The sequence below is a fragment of the Oncorhynchus kisutch genome, linkage group LG17, assembly GCF_002021735.2.
Source record: "Oncorhynchus kisutch isolate 150728-3 linkage group LG17, Okis_V2, whole genome shotgun sequence".
In the NCBI taxonomy this organism is placed as follows: Eukaryota; Metazoa; Chordata; class Actinopteri; order Salmoniformes; family Salmonidae; genus Oncorhynchus; species Oncorhynchus kisutch.
In genome coordinates, this window is record NC_034190.2 from 48,647,777 (window position 1) to 48,666,373 (window position 18,597).

At 45.8% G+C, this 18,597-nt stretch overlaps 1 protein-coding gene across 2 annotated transcripts in view; it reads left to right on the plus strand.

Annotated features, from left to right (window-relative positions):
• The window catches only part of LOC109907784 (nuclear receptor coactivator 3), a 114,774-nt gene that overhangs the window by 65,674 nt on the left and 30,503 nt on the right, over positions 1–18,597 (plus strand). The window contains exon 1 of one of the 2 annotated variants that reach the window (XM_031793964.1): positions 5,889–5,985. The exons of the other annotated variant lie outside the window; for it this stretch is intronic. The gene's annotated coding sequence lies outside the window, so the exon portion shown is untranslated. Of the gene's footprint in view, positions 1–5,888; positions 5,986–18,597 lie in introns of those variants that run through there. 2 annotated transcript variants of the gene reach the window in all.

Here is an 18,597-nt window from a genome sequence, read left to right on the forward strand (position 1 = left end):
CGTCCACAGACATAGTTATTTGGTACGGTCCGGACCGGCTTTCGTTTCAATGTCTACAGATGTAGCTTTTTGGTCCAAACATAGATGTCCATGATTTGGTCCAGGCCAGACCAGACCCAAGTTTGGAGAGTATAGTACAGTGAAGTAAAAATAGTAGAGTATAATACTGTACTGCACAATAGAGTACAGTACACAGCAGAGCACACGAGTTGACTACACTAATGTACTGAACTATACTGTACTGTGCTGTGCAATGCACTGATCTCTACTGTGCTGTAATTTGATGTCAGAAACATAGATGTCTGTTAAGCTTGGGGAGGTGTCCAGATTTTCAAATTGTCATACCGTCCTTCTCTTATCCCGGTATTTACGGTATTACCAGCATAGCACACAAGTGGGCGCTAAAAATGCAAGAAAAGTTGATTGGGCCTCTATTACCAGATTCTAATTTAGCACAAACAAATTGCAAAATCGGCGCTGTTATCTAAATGCTAATGAGCAAAAACAAACAAACTAATTGCAAAAACATGCAAATCTATCTTATAAAGTTGTACAAGCATAGCTAGTAGCCACCGAATGCCATTGTCGGTGTGTGTGGACATTTACTAGCGAAAGTGAACGAGAGAAATTGTGCACGTGAACAAAGCTGTGATGCAGGCTTTTCTGAAGGAAGAGCAGCACGTGTACACAGAGCAGAACGGAGGAGGAACAAAAACGCTAGCAGGAAGCACAGGGGAAAAATGGCTGCTGTACAGACAACTCATCCACAGCTCTGTTATCAAACATTTTAGCAGTGAATTGCACACAAGTGTAACTTCATTACCTCATGTGTGCTGCACAACGGAGACTCGCCAATAGATATAGAACGCTATGGACTCACCAGCTCCCGTCGTCTCCTGTTGTGCTGTTTACAAACAAACACATAACTGACTCAACTGTTCTGGGGAACTACGGTAAGCTTCATATCGTAAAATAATGTGACCGGTGAAATTTAAGAACGCTTTATCTCCTAACGTATTATTGGGAGATAGTTGACTGCAGGTATCAACTTAAAAAGTAGCTACAATACGTAAAGTATTCAGACCCCTTTACTTTTCCCACATTGTTACATTACCTTATTCTAAAATGGATTAAATAAAAAAATCCTCATCAGTCTACACACAATACCACATAATGACAAATCAAAAACAGGCGTGTCAGAACAAAAACCAAGCCATGAGGTCAAAGGAATTATCCGTAGAGACAGGATTGTGTCGATGCACAGATCTGGGAAAGGGTACCAAAACATTTCTGCAGCATTGAAGGTCCCCAAGTGCACAGTGGCCTCCATCATTCTTAAATGGAAGAAGGTTGGAACCACCAAGACTCTTCTTAGAGCTAGTCGACTGGCCAAACTGAGCAATCGGGGGAGAAGAAGGGCCTTGGTCAGGGAAGGTGACCAATAACCCAATGTTCACTCTGACAGAGCTCTAGAGTTTCACTATGGAGATGGGAGAACCTTCCAGAAGGACAACCCTCTCGGCAGCACTCCACCAATCAGGCCTTTATGGTAGAGTGGCCAGATGGAATCAACTCTTCAGTAAAAGGCACATGATAGCCTGCTTGGAGTTTGCCAAAATGCACCTAAAGACTCTCAGACCATGAGAAACAAGATTCTCTAGTCTTATGAAACCAAGATTGAACTCTTTGGCCTGAATGCCAAGTGTCACGTCTGGAGGAAACCTGGCACCATCCCTACGGTGAAGCATGATGGTGGCAGCATCACGCTGTGGGGATGTTTTTCAGCGGCAGGAACTGGGAGCCCAGTCAGGATCGAGGCAAAGATGAACGGAGCAAAGTACAGAGAGATCCTTGATGAAAACCTGCTCCAGAGCACTCAGGACCTCAGACATGGGCGAAGGTTCACCTTCCAACAGGACAACGACCCTAAGCACACAGCCAAGACACCGCAGTAGTGGCTTCGGGACAAGTCTCTGAATGTCCTTGAGTGGCCTAGACAGAGCCTGGACTTTAACCCGATCAACCATCTCTGAAGAGACCTGAACATGGCTGTGTAGCAACGCTCCCCATCCAACCTGACAGCGCTTGAGAAGATCTGCAGAGAAGAATGGGAGAAACTCCCCAAATATAGGTGTCCCAAGCTTGTAGCGTCATACCCAAGATGACTCGAGGCTGTAATCGCTGCCAAAGATGCTTCAAAATGTGGAAAAAGTCGAGGGGTCTGAATACTTTCCGAGTGCACTGTATATTCGGTATACCGCCCAAGCCAAACGTCTATGATTGGTTCAGATTTGGTCCCATTCGGACCAACCAAATTTGGTCTTGTTTGGGGGGGCGGGGCTCATTAACTTAGCCCGTGTGTCAAATAATACCCAACTATGCAAAGCAGCTATTAGGATACATCACCATGAAGGGAATGATATTCATATCTAGAATTATGCATTTCTGTGTAGTACAGATCAGCGACCCAGATAATATTCCGTTACTGGGTGTAAATCCACTTACTTTAGTTCAATGACCAATAAAGTAAATGTGGTTTTATAAAATGTTCGGTGTAAATTGTTAAAAGGAGTCATTGTGCATAGAGTTGTATGGTTTGTAGCACTTTTGGAATCAATGGTTTTTGTTTGGCATACATTTGAAAGGGAAAAATGGAACCGTGGAATTGCCCCTAAGGCACATACAGATCTGGGACCAGTCCATTTATTTCACCCTCCTCTTTCTGTTTGTGAAGTTGTCCCTGCCTGTGGAGGTATTGTTGGTAAGAGTTGGAGCCGCGGCTCTGTCTGGTGATGGTGTTTGTTCCAAACACAAGTGTTAGTCAAGGAACGCATCCAATGAAGGCACTCACTGTGTCTCCAAATGTCCAAATGTTGCTACTCCCTTTCTGATTGGCTGGAATTAGGGACCTAGGACAGCGGAGACGGTCACCCGCGTCTCATGTCGTAAATTGAGTCAGTGGTCCGTTTTTGTACAAGCTCCTTTTTTGTTGTTGTTGATGAACTTGGGGAGAATATAGATTGAATGATGGCCTTCCCCCACTCCCCCCTCTCTGGTAGACCCTCTTTTGTGGAGCTGAGCTGGGCTGTAGATCCATTTTTTTATTTAAAAAAAAAATATATATATTATTAGCCTCTGTGGTGTGATTTGTTTAAGGGGAGGCCAGGTGCCAACATGTAGCTTGGCTCCTATTCTACTAGTCTGTAAGTGCCGGTTTTGTTGGAGGGGAATAGGGCTCAGCTAAAGCAGAGTCACCCAGAGCGCACCCATGATTGAGGAGGACACACACACAAACACACATATAATGTAGCTTTATGTGGGCCTTACTGGGCTGTTTGTGTGTGCTGGCTAACGCAGAAACAGTCTCCCTTATTCTGTGCCAGAACACACAAAGAAAAAGAGAGTCAGACAGAAGGGGGGAGGGAGGGAGGGAGAGAGAGAGAGATAGAGAGAGAGAGAGAGAGAGAGAGAGAGAGAGAGAGAGAGATTCTTACTGTATGTGTGAGAGTATATCATTGGCCATTTTTTTGTATGTCGTTTGCTCACTACACAAATGTGTTCTGCCCCAAAGCTGCAGTTGCATTGTCGTGATTGTCCGTTATGGTATGAATGTGTTTTGAATCGAGGTGTGTCTGCTGGCTGCCTGCCCGTATGCAACATCAGACAGATCTCCAGGTGCAAACAGACAGACAGGCCGATGGACAGACGAACACATAGGCTTCGCCCTGCGTTGAACTGAGGCTGATCTCCCCATTCTACCTGTGGCAGTCCTTTGCAGGAACAGACAGGCAGGCGGACCATGCTTTCCTACTGCACCTGTAGCCTCCCTACCTCTATACTGTCTGTCTCGCCAGTTGACTCTCCAGATTCAACTGACTCCCCCCCCCCCCCCCCCCCCCCCCCCGCAGTCCCAGTCTGAGATCCAAGTCATCTCTTTCTCCTCCTTCCCTCCTCTTCCACATTCTCTCCATTATTTAGCTGAGCCTCGGGCTGTGTTGTTGAGGCCAGACATTGATGACAGGCGGACCCACCGGGTGCGCCGAGCGCAGAATGGAACTAAAGACTGTAATTATTAAGAGGAACAATCCTTTATCTGTCTTCAAATCACTTTGGACTTTAATGGTGTTTGTTTAACAAGACCAAGGTGAGACGATGTGAATAATTTAGTGATTTGTGTGGTTATATGCCGCGGCGGCGGCTTCATGCACATAAAGGGGGGGACGCGCGCACACACGCACACCCCCAGTCTCTTTTATAGTTAAAGCACAGGCTCTTTTTGTGCAAAGTGTAATTGAGGAGCAGAGTGGGCTAAACAGAGAGCGGAGATGAGATGAGAAGAGGGGTCTGGAAAAGCCTCCGAGAGAGCGTGCCTCCGTGCCTGTAAGCTGAACACACACTCAATGCATCTTAAGCTCGTTCTCACTGTTCTTCAAGGCCCAACATGTATACAGAAGCGACACATGCAGCTAACTACTGTAGCATTTATTGGTGCTGTTCTTTAGGGCTTTGCTAAAGCTCAGAGTTGATGCGAGTCGAGCACAATGGTGCATTAATGATCCCACTGAAGGCCTCTCTGTCCCCTTTTTTCCCCCAATGCTTAAACACTCACTGTAAGTCCATTTGTTGTTTGTGTGTGTGTGTGTGTGTGTGTGTGTGTGTGTGTGTGTGTGTGTGTGTGTGTGTGTGTGTGTGTGTGTGTCTGTGTGTCTGTGTGTGTGTGTGTGTGTGTGTGTGTGTGTGTGCGTGTAGCAGAGAATGTTTGGTCAAAAAAAGAGTTGATTCCCTTTTGGTCACGGACATGCTATAAATCCACTCTGGTTAACCAGTCCCTCTTTCTCTCACTCTATTTCTCTCTATTTCCCACCTCTCAATTAATAGGAAACCCATCGGCTGAAGGTGGGTCTTTTGTTGGTTTTGAGGATCCATACGTCACCATAACTAGAGACCCCCTGACAGCCCCCATCTGGTCCTCATCAAGTGGTGCCGCCAACGGTCAGGCTGGATGCTGTATGGCACACAGGCACGTACAGACACACACACACACACACACACACACACACACACACACACACACACACACACACACACACACACACACACACACACACACTGATGTACAAACCTATACATGCAGACACATGTTCTGTCTCTCTCTCTCTCTCTCTCTCTCACATGCATACACTCGTGCATTACACACTCTAAAGCACAACAAAAATCAAATCAAATGTTATTTGTCACATGCTTCGTAAACAACAAGGTGTAGACTAAGAGTGAAATGCACACGCACACGTACGCACATGCACTCACAATGCGCGTACACAGAGGAACATGAGACATCCCGGTGGCTTGGCCGTCTTGCTCGCTCACGCTGAAGGCAGGGTGTCATGGAAACGCCTACCTCTCACCATGGTTACACACTCCTTACCCCAAGAGGATAGTACTCTCTTCTTCCCGAGGCGCTTCTTCCTCTCTGTATTTCAGCCCAGGACAAAAATGAAAAGGCAACACTGTTAGGATGGCAGTCTAGTCTAAGCCAGTGGTCTGTTTGTGCGTGTTGGCTTGGTTTCACAGGCACTCGACCTCTCACCCCTCGGTCTCTCTCTAATACTTCTGTACTTGCTGTCAAAGTCATGTCACACCCTTTTTCGTGATTCAGAAGTTGTGTGTGTGTGAGCGCGTTCCCACAAAGTGTCCGACGTTTACCGAAAGCCCCAGGCTTCCTGCCTCGTGTCTCCTGCTCCTCATTACCACGTGAATGATGTTTCCTGGGTGGTCATTAACAACTTGATTAATAACGTATAAACATCAGTTTGACAACATAACAGAATATAAAATGTCTTGCAAAAGTGCTTATTATTATTATTATTATTATTATTGTGTGTGTGTTTTATAGACACCAGCGTAGAAGACCAGTAGACCAGTCCAGAATAGGACCATTATCTCCAAGAGAGAACTCGTCTCGTCCACTCCAGGCTCCATCACAAGGTGGGTCACTTGTCATCACACGGCTGTTGGCATGGTTACCTGTTTAAGTGGACTAGGCCTATAATCTGTTGTAGACAGAGAGTGAGAATGGAGTGGGATCTCTATTGTTGACTTTTTACTCATCTGTTATGCAGCACAACATTCTCTCTGACCCCCTTGGCCAGACCATAGAGGTTGAGCGACACGGGAGGACATGGTCATTTAGACCGATGGGCCATTACTCCAGGAGCCATTTTGGATTTGACATATATTGCGTTTCAAAGCGTTCTCCCCTGGGAGATGGTACAGGTTCCAGGGGAAGGAAGAAGAATTGGGTGAGCGATACAGAGGGTAGCGAAAGAGGGAAGGGATGAGAGAGGGAGGGCAGATTTTATGGTAGAGAGAGGGAGGTTTGAGAGAAAGGTGGAAAGACAGAGAGGCTGCTGGGGAGGCAGCAGGAGAAATCTAATTAGTCTCCCTGCTCTGCCTGCCATAGAGACAGAAATAAAGCATTAATCTTTACCTTAGTCTGCAGGTGACAGAAACACACCCGCACTCAAGTGAAGAGAGGGAGGGTGGTGGTGTAGGAAGAGAGGTGGGGGTGGATATGAGAGAGAGTATGCCTTTAGAGGTGGTATATAGAGAGCAGGGGGAGGAGAGGAGTAGATCAGGGGAAGAGAGGGAGGAGAGAATGATGGTTATGGAGAGGAGGGGGTAGAGTGGAGAAGTGGGTTATCTGCAGGTGACTCTGGGATTCTGCCGCATCGTGTCACACGGACTTAGATCACCAGAAAGACTCCTCTACCCATAATGCCTCAGTCAGTACTGCATGCCAACCATTCTTTAGTGTCAACCCAATGCAATATGGATTATGGATTTTTCCTAACTGGGCTAATTATAGTGGAGGTCACCAACCTGACTACAGCCAGTCATTGTCAGAGCAGTGAGCTAAATATCAGCACGGCTGTAGACGGCAGGTCTGACTGTCTCATGTTCCTACTGGGTGTTTACATGATCTGACCGGGGCGCGCTGCACTTCTGTTTTGTCAACAGAGATTATGAAACTGGGGCCGGCTGGCTGGTTGGGCAACAGCCGCCACTGTCTGTATCGCCTAGCCTCACAACTCCCTCCCCTCGCTCACCAGACAACCACCTCCCCATCCCCCGCCTGCCCGCCCGCCTCCCTGCTTGCCCCCTCTCTCGCACCCGAAAAAGAACGAGGAGAGAGACTTTTATCTGACACAGGAAGCCTGAGTCTGTCTCGTCTGTCTGCCTCTCCCAGCGTTATATTTGACATTTAAGTCATTTAGCAGACAGGTGGGGCAACCACATGTCACGGTCATAGTAAGTACATTTCTCCTCAATAAAGTAGGATATCATTGGAGTGCCAGGACAGAGAAGAGCTTGGACTGGGCTGATCGGGAACTGCCCTCCCGTAGGGGTGAAAGGGCGAAGAGACCAGAGGTGGCAGAACGGAGTGCTGGGGTTGGGATGTAAGGTTTGAGCATAGCCTGAAGGTAGGGAGGGGCAAATCATCTTGCTGCTCCATAGGCAAGTACCATGGTCTTGTAGTGGAATGCAAGCTTCAACTGGAAGCCAGCGGATTGTGCGAAGGAGTGGGGTGACATGGAAGAACTTGGAAGGTTGAACACCAGGCGGGCTGCAGCGTTCTGGATAAGTTGCAGGGGTTTGATGGGACAAGCGGGGAACCCAGCCAACAGCGAGTTGCAGCAGTCCAGACGGGAGAATACAAGTACCTGGATTAGAACCTGCGTCGCTTCCTGTGTGAGGTAGGGTCGTACTCTACGGATGTTGTAAAGCATGAACCTGCAGGAGCGAGTCACTGCTTTGATGTTTTGCAGGGTGTTTGTTGTCCAGGGTCACGCTAAGGTTCTTTGCACTCTGGGAGGGGGACACCGTGGAGTTGTCAACCGCGACGGAGAGGTCTTTGAGTGGGCAGAGGCCTTTCCCGAGAGGAAGAGCAGCTCTATCTGGTCAAATTTAAGCTTGAGGTGGTGGGCCGACATCCACGCTGAGACATCTGCCAGGCACGCAGAGGGACGGCAGCCGGTGGTCAGGGATGAGTTGATGAGGGAAGTGAGGAATGGGAGAAGGTCTCCAGAGATGATCTGGGGGAAGGGAGGAGGGGATGGGGTCTTCTCAAAGTGGTTGACAAAGTCGTCCACGGGGAGGGGGAAAGGTGGAGGATTAAGGAAGGAGGAGAAGGTGGGAAAATAGTTTATAGTAGTCCTAGGCAGAAGCTTGAGTGACGGAATCTGGCTTTAGCAGCGGATACAGGTGAAGGTAGAGAGGAAGAGGTGAAAGGATGATAGGTCCTCCGGAAGTTTCAGTTTAGCAGAAGGGAGCGAAGGTAGAAGAGGAGCGCAAAGATTGCAAAACCGCATTACCATCTTGGTAGGGGTTAAGTAGCTAGGGTTGGAGGAAAGGGAGACAGAAAAGGAAACAAATGAGTAATCAGAAACCCGGATGGAGGTTGCAGTGAGATTAGTAGGAGTACAGACTCTAGTTAAGATGAGGTCAAGCGTATTGTCTGCCTTGTGAGTGGAAGGGGACTGGGAAACTGTGAGGTCAACTGTGGCAAGGAGGGGAAGGAGAGAGTCAGAAAGAAATTAATCGTCAGCAGGTTGAAGTCGCCAAGTACGAAGAGTGGCGAGCCATCTTCAGGAAATGATCTTATCGAGGTGTCAATTTCTCTAAGGGCACCTTGGTGGGCGATAGATGACAATGTGAGTGGCTTGAGTTGGAACAGTGACAGCATGGAATTCAAATGAGGAGATGGACAGGTGAGAGAGGGAGAAAAGAGAATCTCAGTTTAGGAGGAATTAGAACCAGATGCTCAGTAATCGGATGAAGAGAGAGCAGCTGGAGTAGCAGTGTGCTCCAGGGTGATCCATGTCTCCGTCAGGGCCAAAAAGTCAAGGGATTGAAAGGTAGCATAGGCTGAGATGAACTTGCAGTTCTTGCCTGTAGATCGGCAGTTCCAAACGCTGCCGGGGACCAGGAATTCCACAGGGAGAGGTGCGAACAGGTATAGAAAACATACACATGCACTATAAATGCAAAAGAATGTGGATAACCCTGGAGATTGCTCGACTCCGTTACAAAAGCCTTTTTAGTACAGATATACCACATTGGGGAACCGCGTCACAGAGATTAGTCAAATGCTGTTGAAACATCAACGTAGATGGGCCAAAGAGAATTCTCCATACAAAGTCTATAGTTTATTTTCATGAACTAGTATTTGTTTTCTGCCTCAGTTTGTTGCACCAGCCTGTCTGTCTCCACTCAATAACCCTTTTTAGACATTTGTTTGTTTGTTGTTTGTTGAGTTTTTCTCTAGGATGACTCATGTTATCGTGGGAGGCTTTTTCTTCTTGATTTTCTTTTTCCGTTTTGAGTCAGAGAACTGAGATACTCTCTCTCTCTCTCTCTCTCTCTCTCTCTCTCTCTCTCTCTCTCTCTCTCATTTCTGTCTGCCCCTCCTGAGTGTGTTGTGCATTTCACTTGTGTTAGTTGAGGTGTAACTGAAGTTGTTGTGTTACCTTACACGCGCGCACACACACACACACACACACACACACACACACACACACACACACACACACACACACAAAGCTAGTGTTACAGATCTATTTGAGTGGAAAGTGAGAGAATGTTCCTCAGTACAAAGTCTTTATTGCAAAGTGATATAACATGGGTTGGGTAAACAGTAACACATTTTGGCTCCCATACACAGACACATGATCAAGGTACAGTCAGACCTACCTGTGCACCCGACTCTTATCTCGTGTCACTGTTCCTCAGTCTCTCTCCCTTCACTCTCCTCTGCCCGTCTTTCTCTTGATCCTCTCTCTTCTCTCCTTCTCTATATCATCCCCTCTACCTAATGCCGTCCCTCACTCTACCCCTCTGTCTTTATCCTCCTTCTCTCCTTTCCTCCCTTCCCCTCTCACTTCCTGCCTCCCTCCCTCTCTTCCTCCCCCTCTCCCTCCTGTGCCTGCCTAGCGTCATGCCTGAAAACAGCTGCCTAATGGCTCTCAAAGACACAAACATCATCAGTCATAAGAGAGCTGCTCGTTTTGGACCCATCCTCCATCTTAAATCGTTCATGCTTATTTTCTCAACACACACACACACACACGGCCGTGCTATTACCATGTTGGCTGCATCTTCAATACTCGCCCCGGACAACATGTCTGCCTCTCTCTCTCTCTCTCTCTCGCTCCCCCTCTCGATCTGCAAATGCCATCTCTAAACTATATCAATAACCTATCAGTGTACTGCTACTGTAAATCAATATATTCCATGCCATATCTCACATTGTTTATACGCTGCTGAAGCGGTGAGTTCATGGGCAAGTATTATCATTCTACTTGTGTTTATTTAGGGGGTAGATCAGCTTAATTATTGAAGACAGATTGTGATTTCTATCAATGGAATTGTCTGCATCATTTCCAATCCCCCATATTTAAGTGTTTGTAAATATACAGTAGCTCCATGTAAATGTTGCAATTTTTCGGCCCTTCCTGAACCTGTGACCAAAAACAAGCTACATATGGGCAGTATCAAAAAAAGTGATCAAATCAAATCAAATTGTATTTGTCACATGCACCTTACAGCGGAATTCTTACTTACAAGCCCTTTAACCAACAATGCAGTTTTAAGAAAGATAGCTAAAAAAGAAGAAATTAAAGTAACAAATAATTAAAGAGCAGCAGTAAAATAACAATAGCAAGGCTATATATAGGGGTTACCTGTACAGAGTCGACCGGTTAGCATACATGTGGGTAGAGTTATTAAAGTGACTTATGCATGGATAATAACAGAGAGTAGCAATGCAAGTAGTCTAGGTAGCCATTTCATTAGATGTTCAGGAGTCTTATGGCTTGGGGTTAGAAGCTGTTTAGAAGCCTCTTGGACCTAGACTTGGCGCTCCAGTACCGCTTGCCGTGCGGTAGCAGAAAAAACAGTCTATGACTAGATTGGCTTAAGTCTTTGACAGTTTTTCGGGACTTCCTCTGACACCACTGGGTATAGAAGTCCTGCATGGCAGGAAGCTTGGCCCCGGTGATGTGCTGGGCCATACGCACTACCCTCTGTAGTGCCTTGCGGTTGGATGCCGAGCAGTTGCCATACCAGGCAGTGATGCAACCCATCAGGATGCTCTCGAAGGTGCAGCTGTAGAATCTTTTTATGATCTGAGGACCCATGCCAAATCTTTTCAGTCTCCTGAGGGGGAATAGGTTTGGTTGTCCCCTCTTCACAACTGTCTTGGTGTGCTTGGACCATGTTAGTTTGTTGGTGATGTGGATGCCAAGGAACTTGAAGCTCTCAACCTGCTCCACTACAGCCCCGTCAATGAGAATGGGGCGTGCTCGGCCCTCCTTTTCCTGTAATCCACAATCATCTCCTTTGTTCTGATCACATTGAGGAAGAGGTTGTTGTCCTCGCACCACACGGCCAGGTCTCTGACCTCCTCCCTATAGGCTGTTTCATCGTTGTCGGTGATGACACACTGTTGTGTCATCAGCAAACTCAAGGTTTTTTCTTTATTTTCTTGTCTGACCTCTTGCATGATGACGAGTTTCTCACACGACTGGCCTATCTGGGTGATGTTTTTTCTCGCCTGAACGATCGGAATCTAGGGTTACAGGGACCCTGTAATCTGCCGTATGTACATATTCTTTATCCCCTTACACTTGGTAGTAGTTTTGGAATTGTTAGCTAGATTACTTGTTGGTTATTACTGCATTGTCGGAACTAGAAGCACAAGTATTTCGCTACACTCGCATTAACATCTGCTAACCATGTGTATGTGACAAATAAAATTTGATTTGATTTGTGCGGGACAACATTGAGGCTACGATTAAGAAGTTGGAGCTCTTCTCTGTCTGCATTAACAAGGACAACACACAGGTCTTTCCATCATTGTCTGATTTTTTGTGTGCAAATGAACTCAAGCTTACGGACAATATCAAATGTGATATAGTGAAGCACCTGGGTGAGTTAGGTGCGCAATTACGCAGGTACTTTTCCCGAAAATGATGACACAAACCACTGGATTCGTTATCCCTTCCATGCCCTGCCTCTAGACCACTTACCGATATCTTAACAAGAGAGCCTCATTGAAATTGCAACATGTGAAAATTGAATTTAATCAGAAGCCACTGCCAGATTTCTGGATTGGGCTGCGCTCAATGTCCTGGCCTTGGCAAATCGTGCTGTTAAGACACTGGTGCCCTTTGCAAAAATGTATCTATGCGAGATTGGATTCTCAGCCCTCACTAGCATGAATACTAAATACAGGCACAGACTGTGTTTTGAAAATAATAATAAATCATTTTGTATCCAAGTTGGCGTAGCAGTGCAGACTTTGTTTGTCTTTCTCCTGTGTAAATGCGGTCTTTTTTTTGTCTTTTTTTTGTATATATTTAAATATATTTTCAATCTCTTTTTCCATTTTTTTATTAAATATACCTTCCGGCAACCGACCTCACCCAATGTCATAACGGATCTGCTATTTTTAGACCTTATAGCCAGAACCTCCATCAGAAGCTAACCAGCTAATTAGCTACTAGCTATTTAGTCATTGTTAGCCACTGCTAGCGGCCTTTACCTTTTGCACAGACACCAGCCGCTTTTAGCCTGGATAATACTTGCCGGCCTACCAGTATCGGACTGTTTTTCACCGGATTATTGCCGTAAGCCCTGGACTATTACTCCTGATCATCCCAGCTAGCTGGCTGCCAGCTAGTGGCCCAGCCCCGAAGCTAGCCTTGAGCCAGGCCCACCTCCCGGCCTTCTCAGTGGACCCTATGATCACTCGACTACACAGCTGATGCCTCCCGGATTCTTCACTAACACGACTAGAATCCACTACACTACCGGATTCTTGCCGTAAGCTCTGGACCTTTGCAACGGATCATCGCTGCTAGCTAGCTGCTACCGAGTGGCTATAGTGGCTAACACCCTTGTCCCGAAGTTAGCACCAGTTAGCCGCAAGCCAGGCGCATCTCCCGGCTAGCAAACAAAATTACTCCAGCTACACTACCTCTTTTGCCAACTGGCCTGGAACCTTTGTCAACACAGAGCCCCGCCGTTCCATCACGACTGGTCTGCTGGCGTAATTCCATCCATTGTGCCCTCAACCGGCCTTTTCCGGACGTCGGCGCAGGCACTTCTACTAGCCCTGCCTGCTAACTTTTTTTTTAACTCCATGTCTCCCGCTTGCTAGCGTAGTAAAGACTACCTAGCGGCTTCCCTGTTTCATCTATTGCTGTTCACTGGACCCTATGATCACTTAGCTACTTGGCTGATGCCTGCTGGACTGTTCATTAGCTAACTCTCCCAATCAACACCTGTGATTGCTTTATGCCTCGCTTTATGTCTCTCTCTAATGTCAATATGCCTTGTATTCTGTTGTTTACGATAGTTATCATTGTTTTAGTTTACTGTTGAGCCCCTAGTCCCACTCAACATGCCTCAGATACCTCTTTTGTCCCACCTCATACACATGCGGTGACCTCACACAGCATAACTAGTGCGTCCATAGATGCAACCTCTCTTATCGTCACTCAATGCCTAGGTTTACCTCCACTGTACCCGCACCCTACCATACCCCTGTCTGTACATTATGCCCTGAATCTACCCTACCACGCCCAGAAATCTGCTCCTTTTAATCTCTGTCCCAAACGCACTTGACGACCAGTTTTGATAGCCTTTCGCCGTACCCTCATCCTACTACTCCTCTGTTCCTCGGGTGATGTGGAGGTTAACCCAGGCCCTGCGTGTCCCCTGGTGCTCTCATTGGTTGACTTCTGTAACCGTAAAAGGGTGATGGTTTGTAGTGTGATTTTCTTTACGGTTCCATTGAGGTACTCAAAACCTTATTATAATCTCCCACCATAATAATTGAGTCATGTAAACTCAATAAATTATTATATATTTTCATCATTTGGATATAGATTAATAAGACAAATGTATTTATAGTCCAATAGCATATTTAAAAGGATCCACCTTCCTTGTGGATCTGTTTGAACAGTTTGCAAATTCGGATCAAAATGATTGTTAATTAATATATCATCACCCCTTTTGGGATTCTTTGCCCATGGGAGAAATATATTTCACCCCCACTCCCCGTCATTTTCCCATACAACTTTGTCTACAGGTGTAGAATGAGTTTCCTGTAAACAAAATATATATTATATTCCTTCTCTTTTAGCCAGGTAAAGACTGATTGTCTGATTTATCTGCTAAGCCATTACAATTCTAACTAGCTATATTTATTTCACAACTTATCATAATGAGATGCAAGTTTTGATTATACTTAGCAAAGTAAATGTTTGTCAACTTACTATTAAGAAGTACAATGATAATTGAGCGTCCATATAGCCGTACCATATTTACACTGTTAAGCATACTGTGGCTGCAACTAAGTAAACCTCTACTTGTCCTCTTAATATTCCACCTGCTAAAACCTCCCCCTCATCCCAAGTTGGGTTGTCATCCCAGTGACTGGCTGACCATCCCTGTACACAGGGATCCTAGCATCTTTAACCCTTTGACGCATACCAACACACGGGTGTGATCATTCTACAGTGGTCCCGGCAGCATAACCTCAAACCGGTGTGATTTAGAACGCTTATTTGGAACGTCCAGTTTCGATTGACACAACAGTCAACGTTTGAGCTGGAAACTCAGAAACATTTCGCACAGACACAATCCTTCGAACTTTATGTCCTGAATGTGACCAGTTTGTTTATGTATGCAATGTTCAGACATTCACAGAAGTGGCGACAGCATAACACAATCATCCAAACCGGAAAATGTAGGCTACATTAGTCCTAGCGCTAACTGAGGAAAGATTTGACCTAAAACAAGCAGTCAAATTTAGCTGGGGGGAATAGTTTGTGCTAGACTGGGCAAATGTCTGCGTACTTTAATCTGGGGAGGGGTTTGGGCTTTCATCGAAGAGATAAGCTTGTCCGGTTCAGTAAATCCTCAAACATAAATTGTCCGCAACAGTGAAATGGGCTAGTTCATTGTGAATTCACGAGGAGGTGGAACACACCTCCATTCAAATTGCTGTTAGAAAAAAAACATTGTTAGAAAATTATTTCAAATTGACAGCGCAGGTTAACTGTCCTGTTGCGTGACAATCACATTTTGGAACAGTGAGTGCATTCTGACAGCCATGCACTTAAAAAAACTCACTCTGGGGCCATTAGAGATATTTGGAACTCACATGTGAAAAGGTTAAGAGATAGGGGCCCATCCTTTAAAAAGAGCACATGGTGTCACCTACAGTACAGAACCAGCTCCGCTGTCACGTTCTGACCTTAGTTCCTTTGTTATGTCTTTGTTTTAGTATGGTCAGGGCGTGAGTTGGGTGGGTTGTCTATGTTCGTTTGCTATTTGCTATTTGCTATTTCTGTGTTTGGCCTGGTATGGTTCTCAATCAGAGGCAGCTGTCAATCAGAGGCAGCTGTTTTCTATTGTGTTTCGTGGGTGATTGTTTTCTGTTGTATGTCTGCACCAGCCAGAACTGTTTTCGGTTGTTTCTCTTTGTTATTTTTGTTATTTCCGTGTTCATTTGAATAAATATGGACACTTATATATACATATCAAAATCTTGTATATCTTAATTTCTTCCCACAATTGACGATTAATGTGCATAATAATATAAGCACTTCTACGAAGGACTGGCAGTAGGAATTCATAGATTTTGTCAACAGATGTGGGATGCATACACTCGACTCACCCCACCCCTCTCAAACAAACAGCTCTGCCCCTTACTCCCCTTCCACCTATAGATCGACCTACAGATTTAATTAACCAATATCTAGTCCTAGCTAATGGAGCTCCGATAAACCCCTTCCCCCAACACCCACACACACTGGTCCTCTGTTGTGACCCATCTTCCCAAGCACCTCTGTGTGTCAGGCCTTTTGATTATTCTGTGAAGGCAGGGCCACAATAATAACTCCCTTCCCATGGGTTACTGCAGCCAGTGTTTTCAGCACTGCCACCCCCTGGGTAGGGTATTCCACCAGAATTCCAACCGGCTAGGTACAAGGTCGTCAAGGTTCTCATTAGATGCTTTGAGAACATCCTTGTATATTATGCTCACCCATCCGGGGCTTTGGTTTTAGGACCTACCCTGCCAGGCAGGCTCAAATTATTGACTGGACGATACGGCTTTAGTGGGTCTCTGACCACCTTCATCTTTCTGTCATGGCTGCGTAGGCTAGTTGCAAGTAGGCCTATAAAACAAAACTTCTCCTTAGTGGGTGGGTCGCTCAGGTTGGTGTCTAGGATGTAGGGTTGGCACCATTCCATCATGATAGGACAAAAATAAACCAACTATATATTTTTATGTGAAAATGTATATCCCATATCTGCGCAAAAGCAACCATTTTCCTTTCTCATTCCCTTAACTCATCACACTTCTAATCCCAAAAAACACACAGTCACCCCATCTTCCTACACACCCGCACTCCCCTCGCATATACACCCTTGCATGTCCTCTGTCGTGTTTTTATTTCTACCTTGTTGATTCCTGCCAAATTTCGGGCCTTGGGTACTTTTGTGTTTCAGTTCCTTGTATTTGGGGATTTATTATTTCATGTCCTATTTTTTATCTATTTATAAATACTATACATAAAAAAATGTAATACAAATTATTTTGTTGTGTTTGGATTTTTTGGGGGGTGGCAAATGGAAGTAAGCAGAATATGAATTGAAAAAAGAAAATACAGAGTTTAACCTTGGACTCTAATGTGGGAGACCTCACGGCCCACATGCCAGTAACTACAGTAGGAGCATGTGGAATGGATGAACGACAGACAGAGGAAATATTGAGGGAGGCTCACTCGGAGAGAGAGGTGGACGACAACTTCATCAACGTTTACTTACACTCATTGTAGCTCTCTGGAGTCGTGGCCTGTTTCTCCCAAAATCGTCCTCCCCTTCCCATCCCACCCTCTCTTCCCCCCTGTACCATACCCAGTAACCACCACAGCCCCCATGCTTCCCAGTGTGCCACCAGGCCCCAGTGTCTTTGGTGTGTAATTGACTTTACTCCCTGCACTCCTCTGGAAGAGCGGGTGGATGGGTGTCTCACGCCACACTGGAGGTGACCCATTTCCCTGGGGCATTCAGCAGCCCTCCTAATCAGTCATCCTCTGGGGCCGCCTCATTCACTGTAATTAGAACGCTGGAGCCATCTCTCTCTCCCCCTTTCTCTCTCTTTCTCACTCTCGGTCTCTTTCTCTCTCTCTTTGAGAACTCTATCAATAGGCAGGCAGGCATGCAGGCAGGCATGATCAGGATTGATGGAAGAGGGCTTCAGTTAAACCCTTCCTTTAGCTCTAGTTCTAAGCGCCTCCTCTGAGCTCTCCACTGCCTCTCTTTAATCCCTCCCCCTTTCCTCTCCACCTCTCAGACAGACAGACAGATAGGAAAGCAGGTAGGAGAAGGGAAGGGTTGACGGGGATGGATAGATTGAAGGAAACACGCATGGGAGGGAGGGAGGGAGAGAGAGGAAGAGACCGAGGGTGGGACTGAGTGAGCGTGTTCTAAACAAAGCTGCTTGTGAAATCCTCAGAGTGAAACCTTTTTTTTTGCCACATAACCACGTGGTTCCCTACATACAGAGCTACAGTATGACGCTTCCCAATTAAGGTCAATGTTGTTGTCTGGAGTGGAAACCAATATAGTACTGAGGGAGGAGGAGCATCACACCACCTTCCAACGTCATGGAGCTCCATTGGCTGCTTTTCCATTTGATTGATTTCACATTTAGACATGTTCATTTAGGTCAGAGATGGGCAACTGGCTGGTTGGGTGGTTGTGGCCCGCAAGGTGCGATTTTGAAATTTGATTGTGCATCATCAGTTTTTCTCTTATGTCAGTCGCTGATAGTCACTCAATTAGCCCATGTCAGCTAAAGTGTTTTAGATTGGCAAGTTAGTTTAGTGGCCCGCTATCTAAACTTGTAGTAGGCTTAATCGTGGAATTACCGACCGGGGGCCCCCATTGATTTTGTTAGTCACTCTCACTCAGATATCATATTTAAAACTGGAGAAAATGTCTCTCCGCCCTATGACAAAATGTGTAGAATTGCAGGAAATGAACAACGACAAAAATATGTCTCTTCGCTGTCAAAGAGAGGGGGTTGCTCAAATGTTTTGCTGGCAAGGTGGGCGGTTATGGATGTGGGTACGCAGACCCGCAAGCCACTTTAGCCCCTAATTATGAGTTCAGCCATTTTTTTATGTGGCCTCCACCCCCATCAAAGTTGTCCATCCCTGATTTAAGTGATGTTGTCAGACCAGCGGGCATAATCGAATGAATAGGCAGGGTAGAACGTCTGTTCACAAGCCATTTTAGTGGGCTATCTTTCAGAACGTTACAGTGCACTATTTGGCACAGCTGGGATGACGAGGCAATGAACACACTCTCTTTTTTTTTGTCATGCCAATCGAATGTCCTTGAAAATATTGAAATTGAAATCCAACTGATTGATAAAGATTACTCCTAAGAAATATTACAAACAATATCTGCAAAACAAATGGATAGAATTATAGAGTAGAATGGCAACACTGTTCCTTT